This window comes from Procambarus clarkii, chromosome 88, assembly GCF_040958095.1.
Source record: "Procambarus clarkii isolate CNS0578487 chromosome 88, FALCON_Pclarkii_2.0, whole genome shotgun sequence".
Lineage (NCBI taxonomy): Eukaryota > Metazoa > Arthropoda > Malacostraca > Decapoda > Cambaridae > Procambarus > Procambarus clarkii.
In genome coordinates this window covers 16,097,087-16,104,253 of record NC_091237.1, presented here as the reverse complement: position 1 = coordinate 16,104,253, position 7,167 = coordinate 16,097,087, and the positions used below count along the sequence as shown (strand labels likewise).

Below are 7,167 nucleotides of genomic sequence, written 5' to 3'. Positions count from 1 at the left end.
CAAGAGGTAAATATTAATTTAATTTAATGTTCTAGAGAAATTAATTTGTACTAAGGACCAACTCGGGTGCCAGATGGTGTCGGCACCGCTTGAGGTTGCTGTATTAACTACCCAGTTTAAGTCCCTTTAGGGCTGAATTCACAACTGGTAAACTATTTATTTGTAAGAAATGTCTGCACATCTGTCAGTCAATAAACACCTGGAGTTATGGAATTCCATCTTGGGAAAACAAGAGTATAAATTAACTTGAAAAGCGTGCGAGAGGCTTGCTATCATCCTCTTATATTTTTGGCACATTGAAACGAATTTTAGCTTTGATATTATATCATCTAATGTACATTTGAGATAAGTTTTGGTAGGTTAGGGAAGCTGCCTCGTCTGAGCCTGCTGAACTGCTCCCATTTACTCTCCTCATTAGGAGGAATCTTCCTCAAGTTCACATTGTTAATATTAAGCCCCACTAACGGGAATAAGCAGGTATGACCAGGTAGAGGCTAATTAATCTAAATGAAGAAGAGTATTACACTCACTATGTATTCTATCCGAACACATTATTTATAAACGGTTTCTTTACCTTTTTACAAATCTAATTGACCAATGTATAAATAACACCAACGTGAGAAATTGACGTGTCATTATAACATTTATATCACTGATAAACTTACTGAAGTTGATTTTCTTATACAGCACATAATTAATGTGTAATGCACAAATTTATTATTTTAGGCCTAGATCAGAACCCATATAATGAATGGAGTTGACTATATGTAATATATTATTAATATATATATATATATATATATATATATATATATATATATATATATATATATATATATATATATATATATATATATATATTGGATTAAGTGTCTATAAATATATTTCAAAATAAAGAAAATGACGTATATTTTATTATCCTCATTGAACTTAAAACTAAAAAACAATTAACAAGATTAAAGTAAGCCCTGTACACATAATTTTCAATGATAACAAATAAACTACAATCGGTAATGCCAAGGGATTTTTATCCTTACTTTCGTAATAAAACTATTTCTCGTCTTAACCGAGATAAAATGTATTTTATAGAAGGAAAATATTCAACTCACTATAAATGTAGCGTCTCCTGCGTCACTATGGATCCTGTGCACACGACTTGCTGAACATGTCAGCGCTGTTCACCAGGTACTCACTCGCTGAACACGTGAGCGCTGTTCACCACGGACTCACTCGATGAACACGTCAGCGCTGTTCACCAGGGACTCACTCGATGAACACGTCAGCGCTGTTCACCAGGGACTCACTCGCTGAACACATCAGCGCTGTTCACCAGGGACTCACTTGCTGAACACGTTAGCGCTGTTCACCCAGGGACTCACTAGCTGAACACGTCAGCGCTGTTCACCCAGGGACTCTTTTACATACTATGCAGAACCCATTAATCTCAGATACTTTGACAAAACTAAAGCGTCATTGTTCTGGGCTTTTTACTGTTCGCCTCACTTTAAATTATTTTAACTATAACACAAAACAAAATTGGTATGTTTCATGTGTGCTACATGAAGGATTTACTATACACGAATCCCATTAATCCTTACCGAAACGATGTGTTACACACACACTTAACATCTACATCACAACTGTACCTCTGGGTCCAGCCGCACTCTTATGCACACTATGAATAAATGTTCTCTTGCAGATATAATAACGGGGCTGAAATTAATGCCCCAACCCCACTCATATTTGAAATGAAAAAGCAAGTGACGACGTTTCGGTCCATTCTCGGACCCTTACCATATCAAGATAAACGAAAAAGGTTTTATTAACGCATTCAAGTACATCTGCATTTGTACAGCTCCCAATCACTCTATGAAGGAGCGTACAGTGTGTGTCAAAGGATGCTAAAAATCCCCATCACACAGGATGGTTAGTCATACATGCTCCATCTTAGATGACTCCAGTATATTCAAGACAATGCCAGATCTTTTAATGAAAGAAGTGACTAAGTAAAAGATCTTGGAATAATAATGTCAAACGTTCTTAGGTTTAAAGAGAGCGCAATAAAGCAAACACTTCAACAAGGAAAATAATATGATAGATAATGGGAATCTTCAAAACATAGAATGCCAATCCAACAACTACTGAAAAGAAACAGCCAATACAATTTTTCGATTATATCTTAATTCAAACTGCATATTAGATATACATCTACATACATATATGGTTATTGCTAACCAAAAATATTATAATCTTTGTGTACTGGACACATTTTAAACAGAACCTTTCACTTAATAATAAAGTTGATTTATTTAAATATATTTCTCATTTCATCAATTTTATTGCAAATAAAAATTGACTTTTTAATTATCATTAACTTCAAATTCAGCATGTTACTACACGAGGCTACGTTATTGACTATTAACTTCAAACTTCAGCATATTACGACAGGAGGCTACATTAGTGACCATTAACTTCAAACTTCAGCATATTACGACACGGGGCTACATTAGTGACTATTAACTTCAAACTTCAGCATATTACGACACGAGGCTACGTTAGTGACCATTTACAAGTGATTGGTGGCAGCTGAAGCCTCTCTGATCCTCTGCCAGGATCCCTAATCTATCTCGCCTTCAGTCACGAAAACAATGATGTGTGTTGTTTCCGGATGAGTATCAGCAAAGCTTGATCCCTAACCCACTTGAACAAGGATTTTTGTTTACCCTGTGTAGACTCTTTGTAGACACATTAATATGTTGAGCTGTTTGTAATATAATAGTTGCACTGTTACAAAACCTACAATTTGAGATGTAATGCAAGAATTTGGCATACAAGAGATATATATATACTTCTCGAGGTGTATTCTCTTCTTGTTGTATCTACATTGTATGTGTACTTCAAGATGATGACCGAATCGTGTTTAACCATCTTGGAGTACAGGAATACTTAATACACACTTCACTCTAATTATATAAGGGATTAAGATATATGTAATAGTTAGAAGCAAGGTAGACTGCTGTCTTAATGAGTCTGGTTGTCAGCTTGCTTATCTTGACACGTAAACTAACCTCGATTTACTAGGTGTGTTCACCCGACTTTGGTGCTCAGGAGTGGCTACGGTAATATATTTGTTTCCCCTTAACTATGACAAATTAGGTTAAAAGAAAACGTAATTATATGAGTAACATTTCCATTGATATACCTCAACCCGTTCTCGCCTATACCTATATACCTATATGAATGTTTACCACCTATTTTTAATGTTTTATTCTATTTATTTTATACTGGGCAAATTGAACACTTCAAGTGCCCATGTTGGAGTTAGCTATATTTAGTTGGGATTCTTGCCAAAGCTTGAAGTATTCACATGTATTTAACGTGGAATGTTTTCATTTGGCACTAAAAGCTTACATTGGCCTAAAAGTCGTTGTTTAGAGAGAGAGATCACAGTAAATTAGGCTAGAAATGCTTAGATTAAGCATGATTTGCATGAGCTAACACAGTAAGTAGCTCATTTATACAAGCTAATACAATGTACAGTGATTTGATGTTAAAATCACTGCACACATAAATTCACTGCACACACACACACTTTAGTGTACTCTATCTCTATAAGACTCTGAATGGCACTACTAATCCTGACCTTAAACACTTCCTAGAGTCAATATTGAGTTCCATACATAGGAGCTATTGGGTCTTACCATTTTTGGAGGATGGTGTGGGTATTGTCCAGTGTGATGTGGGTATTCACTATGATGTGAGTTTTTCTCACTAGTATCTGGCTTTTGGACTGGCATCAAACTCATACAATTTAGCATTTGAACCCAGGTGCAAACCATTGTAAATATGTTATCTATATTTTATGAATACAATTTTATTTTTATTATTACTATAACATGGGTTTGTAAAATCCTTAAATAAATCTCCATGCATATCCCATACAGGCATGAGGCACAATTTATTTAAAACATTTGTAATGTCAATATTAAGGATGTAATCTCACGTATAGGCCAAGATGTAGTTACTTAGTTACTAAGTAACTACCAAGTAACTAACTATTTAGTTACTAAGTAACTACCTACTTTAGTTACTACCAAGAGGTAGTTACTAAACGACCGTCAAACAACGCACATTTTAGACAACTGTAAGCAAAGATTATTTCAAGCATTTTGATACGAGCAAAATTATGTTTATATTAAAGAATTAATACCCCTTGTATATATCCATAGGGACTGTAAGACGTTAATAACATATTATGGGGGTTAAATTAAATAAAGTAACTTTGTTTGGCTACACATATGAGAGAACCATGTATGAAATACAAACCTGTAGCATTCAGAGACGGTATTCACACACGATAATCACACCATCTTCAATCAACACACCTGCTGTTGTTGGCTGTTGCTAAACATTAAATGCATTCCTAACATCATTACATTTCAACTCTTTTACCCTGTCGTAGCTCAGTCGATTAAGGCAGTGTCTGGGATGCTCCTGGACGCAGGTTCGAATCCTCGTCACGGCCCTTGTGGATTTGTTCATTAAATGCATTCATTCGCCTGCCTCTGAAAAATCCCACATCCAACAATATCTGTGAAATGTTTCCAAAACCCCATCAACAACTTCATGAATCATATTCGCTACTTGAAAACCCAAGAATTTATCTACTGTGACCGAACAGTAAAAATAAGCTTGGGAGAGCCATATGCAATGATGCCTGGATGAATGTTGCAAGAATGAGTGAGTCTACTCTTACACTAAGTAAATGCAGGTAAATTCAGGAACGTTTTGTATAATTAATGGTATTACAGAAGGAAAGCTATATGCTTTCCTTCTGTAATGACAGCTGCAGTTAGTGTCAACAGGTCTGCTGTAAACAGGTCACACTACACCTGTAACATTCACTAGTACGCACTTAATATAGCTTTTTACAAATTACGGATTAAGTTAACATGATCACGATCACACCTAAACATCGCAGAATGGCGTGACGTCTTAGACAAATATTCCTAACAAGAAAAATGATCATTAAGGGTCGACAGACCCGTGGACCAAACAAGTAATCCATGAAGACATGATTGCAACTCTCACGCTGCCCATAAACAACTTCAGCCAAAGAATACTCACGGTTCTTGCTAGAGTCATCTCTCAAGAACGCTGACAAGACCCGTGACGCCTTGTATAAAGGAGACCGAGAAATCACAACAATAATATTAACAATTGTCAAAGTGTCGACGAGGCAGCCCGTCCGGCGCCGCTCGTCTCTGAGGCCGCCGACGCATTCATGCATTCATAAATGTTGATGTTGCTGTTTTATTAAAAATAATTATTATCTCATTTACAAATTTATATAATTAAATGAAGTGTTAATGTTATATGTTGGCAATTATTTGTTTGTAATACCTGCGTGAAGCATTTATAGATTTATAGACGTAGGACTCGAACATAAATCATCTGCAAAGCGCTGCCTGAGAAATGTTCGAACGTCATCAGTTATTAGTGGAATGGAAAGCGTTTTTTCATTAAAAAAAACTGGATTAGCCTTTGTTTTTGATTACAGAATATCACGTTTATATGGCTTGCATTCGCGTTCCTTGTGCAGGTTTCTGCCGTATCATCTTCCTCCCCCGAGGTTACTGCTGGACAAAGCTTACTCCACTTCTTGCTTAGGAACCATGGCCGTACGTCGGACCTCAGCCCGTCCTTGTCAACAAAGGCCAAATTAATGCTCGTTATGAATGCAAAGTGGTTTACACACGACTCAACTGATGACGTTCATTCATTTAAAATCTTAACCTACACCTAACTATACATAGAACTATGATGAAGGCGTCTTTGGGGATGGACACAGCATTAATTAACGAGTCTGGCCTGAAGACGGGATGCATGTGGTGCTCTCCCTGCACAGAATGAAGAGTCCAATATGTTCTGTACAATCGAAGGATCCCGGAAGGTAAGGCATCAATCAATAATAGAATGTTTAATTGTTCAATATTGGAGCCCTACACCTTGGGCTAGCCTCATTAAACTTTGCAGGGTGGCTAGTGGATGTTAGGGGACTATCACAGGTGAACGATCAGTTACTCCCTTTAAAAAAGGTCAGCTTTCATGAAAACCCTCATGAAGTTGGAGATTAGAGGGGGGTTACCGAGTCCATAGTTTCATCGTATATTCATACATGCAAAACATATGCTCTGAAAGTAGATTTGCATTCTGTGGGCTCCCAACACTTAAATAATGTGACTTTTTAAGGTCATCCCAGACACTGTCTGGTACTTTCTTCTATAAAAAGTCTGTGTATATTTACATAAGTTGACAGCTTTTTGGTGTATGAAAAAATAATTTGTTAGGGTTTTACCATGGCAAAAAAAGTTGGGAATCACTAACTTATGGTATTACTGGATATAATTTAGATAGTTTTATAGATGAGATACTGTTCATTATAGATTGAATATAGTATAATTTGATCATTGCCTGGTCGTATTAAACATTATTCAGTTGTTTCACTCCAGACATTGCTTTCCCACACTTCACTTTTTGTTTAGATGTTCAGATTCAGATGTTTATTCAGGTAAGGTATATACATACAAGTGATGTTACATTAATGGATTGATATATAGATAGAGCTAGTACATACAATGCCTAAAGCCACTATTACGCAATGCGTTTCGGGCAAAAATTAGGCTCTGCTCAATTTCATTTAGAATAATCCAAGTCACATTAATTATGATCTGGAATCAGGTATTACATATTCACCATGATCCATTTCCTGGTAACCCATGCTTTTGGTAATATTTGACAAAATTTCATAGTCAGTCGTTTTACATTCTTGTTTGGTAATTCTTTATTACTGTACAGTACTGCTTAGCTGTACCTGAATTCATTATGATATATGCCCCGATAAGTACATAATAATAATGCATGGGGTTCAACCACTGCAAATTACTTCAAGCCATTATCACCCAGCAAAAATCTACTATCAGAACTATAACAAACTGTCTTCAAACAACATACAGCCCCTCTGTTTAAATCCCTAAATATGCTAGCTAAACATTCACTCAGCACATTCTCATGCTATTTACATGTACAAAACCTTGTTCCTAAATGCTAACCCTGATAACCCTTGTTCCTAAATGCTAACCCTGATCTGAAACTCCTCCTTGACAG

General features: G+C 36.2%; 1 long non-coding RNA gene across 1 annotated transcript in view; it reads right to left on the bottom strand.

Annotated features, from left to right (window-relative positions):
- Positions 1–5,269, bottom strand: part of LOC138359015 (uncharacterized) — a 60,599-nt gene extending 55,330 nt beyond the window's left edge. Inside the window, exon 1 of the long non-coding RNA XR_011225715.1 lies at positions 5,128–5,269. This is a non-coding gene — a long non-coding RNA (uncharacterized lncRNA). The remainder of the gene's footprint in view (positions 1–5,127) is intronic.
- Between the last annotated feature and the right edge of the window lie 1,898 nt (positions 5,270–7,167).